Source organism: Callorhinus ursinus, unplaced genomic scaffold, assembly GCF_003265705.2.
Source record: "Callorhinus ursinus isolate GAN/ISIS: 27379988/994484 unplaced genomic scaffold, GSC_fseal_2.0 scaffold43, whole genome shotgun sequence".
Lineage (NCBI taxonomy): Eukaryota > Metazoa > Chordata > Mammalia > Carnivora > Otariidae > Callorhinus > Callorhinus ursinus.
Window position 1 is genome coordinate 4,420,191 of NW_027397105.1, and position 12,506 is coordinate 4,432,696.

Below are 12,506 nucleotides of genomic sequence, written 5' to 3' on the forward strand. Positions count from 1 at the left end.
CCCCCTCCTTCTTGCTCTCTGGCCGCCCTAAATCTTGGTACTGATGTTGCTGGCATGACTTAAAGGACTAGTTCTGGTCACACAGCACGGCAAGAGCCAAAGCCCCACGTAGGACGGCCCCCAAGCTGACACCAACACTACTCTGTGCAAGCCGACCTCCAAGGAGTCCAGCTCTCTGCTCAAACACCAGCCACTTCCCATCCGTTTGTGGCCAGTGAGCCCCCTCTCCCCGCCGCCCCATGTAGGGAGGGGGCCCAGAGAGGAAACATCTGTGCACACAAGGGGAGTGAAGGGGAGTGAATAAACGCACTTGATTCTCCCTTTGGCAAATCCTCTTTGGCCTTTTTCCACCCCCTGAAATGCAAAGCCCCATTCCAATGAGGAGGTCTGCAAGATTCCAGAAACTTCTAGAAACCACAACCCCCACTCCGCAACAGGGATTCCCAAAACAAGGTGCGCGTGGATGTGTTGGGGCTGTGGGAAAGGATAAATAGCAGACACAACCCCCAGAAACCAGCCACAGGCATCCACTGGCTTGCCCCCAACCCCAGCTTCTAACCTTCAGCCAGGCACAGAGGAAGTTCAAGTATGCCTTCCGCGGCTTTCCAGCCATGTAACCTCAGGCAAGTCACTTCAACCTCTTTTGAAACTCATCTTTTCTCTTTCCCGCATGCAAAAATGGAAATACCACCATCTCCTTCACAGAATTCTTGCAAAGATCTGAGGGCCAAAACCAATGGGAGCAATCCCGTACATGTTAGCTTTCCCCATACCTTCCCATCCCTGTTAAGTCACCGAGTAACCCTTGGGAAAAGCCATCAACAACTCAGGTCACGGTGCTGAGTCACTCCCATGGCACCCACTGGGTTTTCCCAACAGCCGGGGCTCATCTGTGCCGATGGACACCTTCTACCGTTCCTGACACAGACCAAGCTCATCGAAGGTGTTGCGAGGAACAGCAGGTGAAATGGGATTCTTATGCTTGGCGGACAAGATTAGGGTTTAGAGGCCCATTGGAAGGGAACAGTAAAATCCAGGAAGCCCAGCACCCGCCATGTCTGCAGGGGCCACTTTTACATCTCGTAGCCCAGTTGACCCTCATGAGAACGCTGGAGAGAAGTATTCTTATTTTCCTTCCATAATCGCGTAAAAATGGGGGTCGTCCCCAAGGTCTTAACGACTCACAAGACACAGAACCAGTCTGACCCCGGTGTCCTGGCTCCAAGAACAATGCAATTCCACCCCCCTCAATGCAGGCCACCCCCAAAACACTCGAGGCTCCTCTGCGGTGCCACGAATCCTCCCTCCAAGGGCAAATACTCCGGGGAGAAGTTACGGTAAGTGAGGCCAAGACCGGCCAAGCCCCTAACTACCAGCTCTCCGCGGTAGAAGGTGGTGGCTGACTGCAGCGGGAGGCCTCGTGTGCTAACTGGAGGGAAAGGAGCTAGAGGAGGGAAGCAAAGTGCTAAGACAAAGAGCCCCCCCAGAACAGAGCCCTGACCAGCAGCCGGGGTGGAACGACACCCGAGAGAGATACTGACTGAGCCCCACAAACGGAGTCACTGTGAGTAGCTTTCCGTGCATGCGGGCAGCCCCCCGTCCATCCACACGAAGAAGCAGAGGCAGCATGAAGGTTTGGCCTGCCTTCAAAGCTCCAGCTGGGATGGGGGCCCGCCTCGCTTCTCACTCTCCCCTGGGAGATGCAGTCCCACCTTCCCTCCCACGTGAGCTGGTCCACTCCTACTTTCATGACTGCTCGTTTGCGTGGCCTACGATGAGTGGTCCTCACTCCCCAAGAGCAAGCACAGTGTCCCCCTCAAATGTTTCCCCAGACACAGAAAACACACCCAATGAACATATGGGGAATCGATGGAGATCCCCCCAAGTCTCTCAGTAGGATTTGTCAGTCCCCCCTAGAAAGTGGGGGTCCTATCTTTCTGGGGTCACCTGGCCACCCATGTGAGGGGTACAGGAAGAGCAGGAGACAAAAAGGTAGAGGCAGGGGCGCCTGGGTGGCTCAGGTGGTTAAGTGTCCAACCTTTGATCTCAGCTCAGGTTTTGATCTCAGCGTCATGAGTTCAAGCCCCGCACTGGGCTCCACGAAGGGCGTGGAGCCTACTTCCATATTGAAATCCTGTCAGGGGTCCCCAGATCACAAATGAACCAGGCAGGCTTGGGGAAGGGTCATCAGTAGCTTGGCTGGGTCTCTGAAACAAGCCTCTCATGGGCCTAGGGCCCTCCAAGCAAATACATTCAGGAAAGACTCACTCTCTCTGTCACCTAAATTGTCCAAAAACGTAACTGAAGTTTTTTAGCCAGAGAGAAAGTGGACAGAGGCCAGAGGTGATCAGCTATGACGAAACCAGTCTGAGCGACCAATGCTTGATGTGAAATGTACACATGTGGTTGGCTCTTACCCATACTTTTTAAAGAACTGGTATATTATTTTCACCCAAGGACTCCCAGCCCATGAATGCATAGTTACCTCTGATATGCTTGAGCAGCCAACCTGATCTCTCTTGACATCATTCAATCCACTGGCCTTGTCTGCCAGGGTCACACAACCCTTCTCCCATAAGAAGAGAGCCCAGTGACTATCTTTCTCTCTAGGACATTCAAAGGCACAGGGGTTTGCTCACTACTATTGCACTGGTAAGACCCACAGACAGAAGTGCTGAATAGCTGATGGCTGGATAAAAAGGGATTCTTAGGATGTGCTGGGATCCCACAAACAGAAATACTCCTCCAGCCCTCGAAGCATGCATGGGACCCTGCCAGGAGTGATGTGAGGTGAAACCCTCAACTCCTTTTCTTTGGCCAAGGATCCCCGTCTTTCCTCCCCTCTTGGTCTTCAAAGGATGCAACATGACAGTACCAGGTGTAGGCCCTCTATCCATGCTCTGAGCCGCAGATACGCAGAACATTCCATCCAAAGGCAACAGAGCACACATTCTTCTCAAGTGCACATGGAACATATTCCAGGAGAGATCAAATGTTAGGCCACGAAACAAAAAATTCAAGACGACGGAAATCCTATCAAGCATCCTATCCGACCACAACGGTATGAAACCAAAAATCAATTACAAGGAGAAAACTGGAAAAACTACAAAAACATGGGGAAATGAAACAACATGCCTCTGCATGACCAGTGGGTCATCGGAGAAATGAAGAAATCAAATAATGCCTAAAGACCAAAACAAACAAACAAACAAACAAAACAGAAACACAACGTAACAAAATCCATGGGATGCAGCAAAAGCAGTCCTAAGAGGAAAATTCATAGCGATCCAGGCATACCCAATAAACAAGAAAAATCGCAATCTAACGTTACGCCTAAAGGAACGAGAAAAAGAAGAACAAATGAAGCCTAAAGTTAGCAGAAGGAAAGAAATAATAAAGAACAGAGCAGAACTAATAGACAGATCTAGAGGAGTATCGTGCTAAGTGGAATAAGGTAGAAGAAGAAAGACAAATACCACATGATTTCACTCATATGTGCAATCACAGATACAGAAGACCCAGTGATGTTGACCAGAGGGGAAGGGGGCTTGGCGGGGGTAGGGGCAAAATGGGTGGAGGGGTGAGTTGTCCGGTGAGGCATAGACTTTTGGGGGTGATCACTTTGTAGCACAGACAGATTTGAAGTACAACGCTGCACACCGACACTTATGAATGTTATATACCAATTTTACCCCAATGTAAAAAAAGGAATGATGGCCACTGTTCCATTATTGGTCTCAGGGCTGGTGAACAGCAGAGATGGGTGGGGGATACGGCAAACTGGAAAACCTACCCCTCGGCATCAGCGTGTTGTTGCCATGCAGGATGCCAAAGCTTGGCGTCACGAAAGCTACTCATTTTTTTTGGTTTTTTTGCAAGAGACACTGGGTATCTTAATTTCTAATGTGAAATCTGATGATTTTTAGATGTTGGCAAACCGACTCAACAATTTTAAAATGAAACCATGGGCGAAAACGACAACAAAACCTCCCACGGTCCTGAACTCGATTCTGCCTGGTGGCCACCAGTGTGCAGCTCCTCGAGAAATTGCTGGGTATCTGCATAAGCAGTTGTTTCGAGAGAGGGCTCCCTGGTTTTTAAAGAATTGAATACCACCATCCTAGACTAAGAGTATGAATTAGTTGCTGCCACCCTATGCTAACCATCCCTTCGCGGAGACCTCTTACCACCACCACCACCACCTGCTGGGTGCGGTGGGGTGCAGCTGAACTCCAGTGTCCAGGGATTCGAAGGGCTGCAAATGTGTGGCCAACTTCCTCTCGCCCCAGAGCTAGGCGCCCCGGCTTGGGTCTCACCTTCCTTGGAAGGGAAGCGCAGGACAAGATTTCTGGGGTACGAGGGACTCTGAAAGGCCGTCCTACTCTGTTGATGGGAAAGCGGCACCCCATCAGCTGATCAGAAGGTTTGGAAGGGGAGGAGATGCATGAAGAAGCCAAACAGCCTAAGGAGTGAGGCACACCCCACCAGCTGGGGAGCGGCGCAGAGAAGGTGGTCAGTGGCAAAGCCGTGCACTGAGCAATCTTATAGAAGATCAGAGATTTGAGAACTGAGCGAGCAAGCCAGGCACGGCAGCCTTGGGAAGGACAGACGTGCATCCATGCGTCCAAAGACAACATGATGCGGTTGCCCCCCGTGAGCAGAGAGCTTCCCTTGGGGTAGCAAGACCAAGTGGCTGGAAGCCAGCACCCTTGCACCAGAGTGAGTGCCTGGTGGGAAGGAAGGCTGGACCTGTGCTCATGGGAGGAGTGCACAACCCAAACCCAAAGGGCTCTGGAGCCTGGGAATGTGTATTCTGGGGCCGCTGGGACAAATGCAGGGTGATCAGGGCAGTCGCTGCAAGAATCACAGTGTCCTTCTCAATCTGCCTACGGGGGGCTCTCCTCCTGACCTCAGACCCTGGGAAGAAGGGTAGCCACCTCCCGGTCCCCAGAACTCACACTTCCCAACTGTCCTGCCGTCCCTTCCTCAATGCACACAGCACCACATCAGCGTCTCGAAATGATGCTTTCACAGGGCTCCCCCTGAGAAGCCCTCCTTTCTCCTTCCGGCTTTTCCCTGAAAAGGAGATCCACAGCCATCTCTCTGCAGGAGAAAATTCTGGCTCACTCAGGGAACCACCCAAAGCCAGCAGTTCGCCCAACTCTGTCTTTCGAAGTCAGAGCCCATTTTACTTCACGACCCAACGGACACACACGCACAGCACAGATTTCGTGTCACGATGTGTACCCTATGGCATGCGATGCACGCTGAGCTTTTCCCATTTGACCTTTTAGGCTGACTGACACTGATCATATACACTGCGTGGCTCGAGGCTCATGGTTCCAAGAAACCCTGCTTTACCTCGTCCCGACCTCCTTTTATGAGGATCCACTCCTTGACCTCCCTTTGCATCAGAAATTCCTATAAAGGTTTCCTTCGCTTCGCTTTTCTGGACCCACCCAGGCAGAGATAAATGCTCCCGATTCTCCCAGCCTCCGAGGACTGTGTACCACTCACAGGTGCTTAGCATCCTCGGGTCTTCTCTTTTCAAAAAAAAAAGGGTCCGAGTCTCTGGATCCAGTGCACTTAAAATCTCTGTCGAATGCTTGATGGTCAAAGAAGAGGAAGCCCTGAGTGAGACTTTCTAATCATGATAAAATTGCACTGCATTTTGCTTCACGCCGCAAAGCCCAATCTTTGGAGAATGCTGCTCCCGGCGGCATCCCCCTTCCCTGCCCCGGGGGGAGAAGGAGCTGTGTGGTTTCCAAACTGCTCTGTGCACAGATGCATCACATCCCACTCAGGGCCCGAACACAGACCCCAACAGGTTCACACGGGCCGTGACACTGACTTACCGCAACAGAGCTGGGGAAGAAAGGAGATTCTGTGCACCCCGTGCTCAGGCGGGGAAATCTAGAGAAGCGAACACAACTGTTGCACGGGAAGGGGCTGAATCCACATGAATCTGAGTTTCGCAGACTCCCACTTGCATGCACTTTCCAAAAGCCTTAAGTGGCTTCAGATGCTGTTACATAATCCTGTGTTTGTTATCTACCCCCCAACTTGTGCCTCCCTCTCTACAGCCCCCATAGCTCTGGTATGTACAGCCAGGGCCGCCCTGACCCGACAGCAGGCGCCCTCACAAGGCACAGGTGTCCCAGTCAGAAGATGCCCATGGACCTGGTTGCTGTCCCACTCTGTCCCTGACCGGCTGTGTGACATCTAGCAGAACACAGCACCTCTCTGGGCTTGTCCCTCACCCAGAGCCTGAGGGAGCGGACCCTGCTGATTCCCGAAAGCCCCTTCTAGGCTTTTCCTGAGTACTCTACCTGTACCATTTGGAACCCTGTGGCCTTGAGAAGGCATGGCCACACTCAGGAATTAAGAAAAAAGCAAAACAGAAGAGGTGAAGATTCAGAAGAGAGCGTAAGTTGAAGGCAGCCAGAAAAACTTGTTTCCCATTGAGCTCACCACCTCAGATAGCCCCCTCCCCGTGCCCAAGTGGCTTGCGCTTTCCCAAGCCTTGGGGTCCCCATGCGACCCAGACTCAGTGACGGAATGCAGAGGGGCAGGCAGGTGGGCAAACAGAAGCATCAGCCTGGGTCCCTCCATCACAGAGCCAGGCACCTGCCCACAGAGGCCCTCAGGGCAGGTCCCCCCCGGCCCCCGGCCGGCCGGCCACCTGGCTCTTGCTGGGCTCCAGTGAGCTTCGAGCACCTGCCCGGGGCCCCGACTCACCTCAGCCCTGCAGTCCCTCCTCTTGCAAAGCTGCCACGCTGGTCATTTTCTGCCACTGTCTCTACATCCGCTGCTTTCCATGGCATCAGCTAATTCACTGTGCAAAGCAGCACTTATATATAGAAAGTTGCAGCCACGCAGGTTAGCATTAAAATAGAGACTTGGCGTTGCCGTAGCAACCAAACAAATGATATTCAAAATGAAAGAGAAGTATTCTGCAATCGGGAAAGCATGTCCACAGCCTTCCAGGGCAGTCCGCCTGGTCCCCTCGAGGGTGGGAGGGACGGCCTCCGGAGAAAGGACCCTCCCCTCGGTGAACCTCCCTCCTTCCCATTAAGTCACTGGCTCTGGTTGCAACTATGACCACAGCCGCCCCCCCCGGCCCCCCCCCGCATGAGCCCCTAGCCAACTCCCGCCTGGAGCGGCCCCAAGGCCAAGGCACCGAGGGAGTATGTTGATCTTGAGCAGGTACCTCAATTTGCTATCACCGAGGATGCTTCTGGAAACAAAGGTGGCTCGTGGCATGGAGTCAAAAGACACAGTGAGTACATCTGGCCGGCGGCTTTGCCTGAGCCTCAGCCTAAAAATAAGAGGTGGGGGGGCGGGGGGCTAAGGGACGGAGAGGCAGCCTAGTGCCTTCCACTTCTGTGATGCTAGGATGTGTGTCTTTCCTTCTGGGTCACCTCTTTGTTCTGCTTTCTTCTTGTTTCCCTAGTCCCTGGGCATGCGCCTTACTCGGCCACGCGGGCCCGGGATGTTGCTTGAGCTCCATTCACACCCCGAAGCTCCAGCTCCAGCTTCCGAGCTCCTGATCAACACAGCCACCACCCAGAATGTTCCCAGCCTTCCAGGCGAAAGGTCTGGATCCAAGGAGCCACCAAGAGGCTGGGGGGCTTTGGACAACTCCGAGCCTTTCTGCGATTCATTCACACATTTTAAAATCAGCCCTGATCTAGAAGGATGAAACTTAATAAAAAGAATGCCCACCCCAAGTGTCCGCGAGGGCGCAGAGCCCCTGGAAATCCCGTACACTGCTGTGGGAATGCAAAACGGAGCAGCCCCTCTGGAGAGCAGCCTGGTGGTTTCCTGGAAAGTGGACACATACACTCACCATACGAGCCAACCATCCGTCTCCCAGGTATGTACCAGAGAGAACGGGAAAAAAACGTCCACACAAAGTCTTAGGCACGAATGTGCACAGCAGCTGTACTCACCATAACCCCACACTGGAAGCAATCAAAGACCATCCACAGGGGATGCAGGGCAAACCACGGTACATCCATGGGGCGTGGGGGTGGTCAAGACTCCCAAAACAAGGGAGCCAACTATGGATCCAACTAAGTCACTGTAGTGACTTGGAGCATCTCACAGGTATGGAAGCCAGGCTCCAAAGGTTACATACCATACGATCGTATTTACATGGCGTGCTCAAAAGGACAACACTATAGGGATGGATGGCTCATGGGGGACGGGGGAAGGTGTGAGAGCAGAGGAGGAGCATGAGGGAGGTTCTTGGGGCGACGGAATTATTCTATACCCTGGTTGAGGCCACATGACTATATATATGTACAACTATACACCCCCAAAAAAGTCCGTTTGGGAGCGCCTGGGGGGCTCAGTCAGTTAAGCGTCTGCCTTCGGCTCAGGTCATGATCTCAGGGTCCTGGGATCGAGTCCCACATCGGGCTCCCTGCTCAGCGGGGAGCCTGCTTCTCCCTCCGCCTCTCCCCTCCCTCCCCACCCCCCCCTCGCGCACGCATGTGCACGCTCTCTCTCTCTCTCTCAAATAAATAAATACAATCTTGAAAAAAATAATTTTTCACCTTGGGGGAAAAACAATCAGAGGATGGCACAGTCTCGTCACAGCAGTGTTTGGATCAAACACGGGGTCCCCATGCATAAACTGTAGAGTTCTGAGAACCCTTCGTTATCAGTACCATTTTTCATTACAAAGACCCTCTTCTTGTCCTAGGCCCATGTTCTCAACCTTGGGCCAGCTGCCTCAGCCACACCGGGGAATTTGTTTGTTAAGTACAAACCCTTGGGTCTCAACCTAGCCCTCCCGAACCAGAAACTCTGGGGGTGGGGCCCCGCAGTGTGTTTTAACAAGGCCGCCTGGACAGTGACTGTGACGCACCCTGAAATTTGGGAACCACCAGCCTCCATCTATGGGTTGGATCCAGCCCATCACGGAATGGTCTGGCCCATGTCCCTTCAATTTCAAAACACTATGGAAAGAGACCATGTCTTTCTCCATATCCTACTTTTTGCTGGACCCTTCCTCTTTTTTATTTATTTCTCTTCTGACTTGTGCTTCTGGTCTGTCCCCAGGCACCTGCGAGAAGTCCCGGGCCACAGCTCCGTCTGAGCACCTGAAGCAGCAAGCAGCAGGTAAAACATGGAACCAACTGTTGTTTCGACCGTGACAGCGGGAGGAAGAGTGGTCGCCACAAACTGAGGACCAGGGAGGGGCCCACAGCTGCTCGGATCCATCCCTCCTTTCTGACCCGGCCCAGCTCCCGGGCCAGGACCGGAACCCACCTCGCCAGCCAGTCCGCTTCCCGCTCAACTCCTGGAGCGCATCTCAAATCAAAGGGCACCTCGTGCTTGTCCCAACGAACCCTGGACAAGCACGACTCCCTACTTACCCCAGAACAACAACTTCAAAGCCACCTGGCTTGGTTTCCGGTTCCAAAGGCACACAGATGACAGATCACAGGGAAGAAATCACAGAACGATAGGAATGTCACATTCAGCAAAATAAACAGAATCACAGCATCAGGGCTGGGTCCAGGGGGCTGCGTATTTGGCCCAGAGCCCGGGCTTGGTGGCCCCCAGCATGGGCTGGGCTCCCCGGCCTCTCCTCCCCGCCCACGACTCCCACAAATGGTGCCAAGGGCGCCCAGTGTGCTGGCCCTCCAAGCCGAGGCCTCCGTGAGTGATGCTGCTTCGGCTCACATTTCAGTGTTTTATGGAGTTTTTATATTCTCTTTTATGGTGTAGCTGAAGATAGCTCAGCTTCTTTTCGAGTCCTGTCCAAATACGCACAAGCACTAACAGGAACACTACGCCATTAAGGAGAGACTCACAGCTCCAGGAGCCTCAGGGAGGGGCTGTGGCACCCACCCCCTTTTATACCACCGGTTCCTCCCCGAGCCAACTCTGCTGGGCTGGGCATACTCACGCCCAGCCTCATTCCCATTGCACAACACAGAAACCCACTCCTCTCACGGCTTCTGGGGGCAACAATATGGCGCTCCACAGAGCCCATGTTTCAGAACCAGAGGCAATTCCAGAGACATTTCCTAGTGGCCACCATGGGGGTGGGAGCGGTGGGCGATGTCTCAGTCCCCTCCTGCTGCTGTAACAAGTAACCAAAAACTTGGTGGCTTGAAGCAACACAGAGGTATCACCTGAAGAGTTCTAGGGCTCCGTAATGGGTCTCAGTGGGCTAAAACCAAGGTGGTAGCGGAGCTGTGCTCCTTGTGGAGGCGCCAGGGAAGAATCTGTTCCCTTGTCTTTGTCAGCTCCTAGAGGCAGCCTGCACTCCCTTGTGGCCGACCCCCTTCCTCCACCTTCAAAGCCAGCGATGGTCTGTCCAGTTCTCTCCATGCGGCCCCTTCTGGTTATACTGGGCCCGTATGGATAATGCAGGATAATTTCCCCATCTCACAGTCATCTGATCGGCAACGCCAACTCTCGTGCCACGTCACCGCACACACTCATGGGCTGCAGGGACCAAGACGGGGATATCTTGGATGTGTGTGTATGGGGCTGGGGGTTGGGGTGGTCATGATTATGCCCACCACAGGGAGCTCCCAGCATCTGATAAGCAGAGGGCAGGGATGCCATTAAACTCCGATGATGCCACACACCACTCGCCCGCAACAAAGAATGACCCGGCCCCAAATGTCAGTCGTACCAAGGTTGAGAGACCCCTGTACAGCCTAATGCTGACCAGACCTCGGTTGGTCCCAGTGACCCTGACTCAAGTCCATTTCCCACAGAGAGGTCAACTGTAGAAAGAAGCTGTGACCCACAATTAAGGAGGAATGTTTTTTACCATCCTATTAAATGCTTTCACGTGGATCCTCTAACCCAGAGTCATCCTCAAATGCTTCTCGTTTGATATACAGAACACACACACAAGACTTTAAAAACACGTAACGACGTGCATCTTGCTTCCGGAAGGCACATAAACGCAGTGGGCACAGATCATCTGAATCTCTTTACGCGAAGAGGATTAACAGGTACAAACTTCCAGTTATAAAATAAGTAAGTCAGGGGGATGTAAAGGACGGCCTAGGGAACATAGTCACTAATACCGTGATAACGTCGTGTGATGACAGACGGTGACTAGATCTATTGCAGGGATCATTCCGTAACATGTAAAAATATCAGAGCGTTATGCTGTATGCCCAACGCGTAATGCTGCACGTCGCTTATCGTTCGATAAAAAAAAATTAATAAATCTCTTTACGTGAATAACTTCAAATAACATGACTAATTCTGCTTTGCTGTTGGGTTGCTTTCAGGTCTCAGAAATCGCTGAGCCAGCAAGCCAGCGTGGCCGCTCAGGTCCCCATCCAGGCTCTTCCCTTCCCCGGGGGGAACTGAGCCACCACGAGCTGATGAGAATTCCCCAAGACCCTGCAGACCTCCGTTTTGGGCAGTCCTGAGCTCTTGGGGTGAAGCCTAGAGCAGCCGGGGAGCCTGGAGAAGGGGAAGACAGGGAAGGCTGCCAAGGAGGCCCTGCCCAGCCCTGCCGACAGCAGGGGATTGGCCCCCCTTCCCCTGAGGTTGGTCCCCCAGAGCAAGGGCAACCTCCGCATCACCCCGAGGTACCATCTGCTGGCTGGGTTTCCCAGGGGGTGACTCCGTAGTGGTTTCCTGGGGATTCCCCTGAAGGGACAGGTAGACAGGGCCTCCTTACTCCACTTCCACGTCACTCTGACAAAAGGAGTCCCCACTCCCTCCCACCCCCATCAAAATGATGAGCAGAGGTCCGGTGGCATCTGGCGTGATTATGTGTCACCCCACCTGCATTCCCTGTGCCCCGTACCCCAGGCGAGCCCCTGCGATTCTATTCTCTGCTTGACACAGCAAAGTGGTTATTTAAGTCCTCTGCTGCAACAGTCCAGCATTCTCTGCCAAAGCCATGTGTCTGCCCCAAAGCAGGGAAGCAATGGTCTCAGGAAGCCTGACAATCTGATGCCTGAGATACTCTGGGGCCTGGGACCACCGGCCTCAAGAAGCCACCTGCAGAATATATGTTAAGGAAAAAAAAAAGAAGAAGAAGAAGAAGAAGATAGCAGGAGGGGAAGAATGAAGGGGAGTAAGTCGGAGGGGGAGACGAACCAGGAGAGATGATGGACTCTGAAAAACAAACTGAGGGTTCTAGAGGGGAGGGGGGTGGGGGGATGGGTTAGCCTGGTGATGGGTATTAAAGAGGGCACGTTCTGCGTGGAGCACTGGGTGTTATGCACAAACAATGAATCATGGAACACTACATCAAATGTAAAACATTACATCAAAAACTAATGATGCAATGTATGGTGATTAATATAACAATAAAAAATTAAAGGGCGCCTGGGTGGCTCAGTTGGTTAAGCGACTGCCTTCGGCTCAGGTCATGATCCTGGAGTCCCGGGATCGAGTCCCGCATCAGGCTCCCTGCTCAGCAGGGAGTCTGCTTCTCCCTCTGACCCTCTTCCCTCTCGTACTCTCTCTCTCATTCTCTCTCTCTCTCAAATAAATAAATAAAATCT

General features: G+C 52.9%; 1 protein-coding gene across 5 annotated transcripts in view; it reads right to left on the reverse strand.

The window, feature by feature from the left end:
• GAS7 (growth arrest specific 7) overlaps positions 1-12,506 on the reverse strand; it is a 191,037-nt gene that overhangs the window by 96,809 nt on the left and 81,722 nt on the right. Inside the window, exon 1 of one of the 5 annotated variants that reach the window (XM_073881712.1) lies at positions 6,739-6,844. The exons of the other annotated variants lie outside the window; for them this stretch is intronic. The gene's annotated coding sequence lies outside the window, so the exon portion shown is untranslated. Of the gene's footprint in view, positions 1-6,738; positions 6,845-12,506 lie in introns of those variants that run through there. 5 annotated transcript variants of the gene reach the window in all.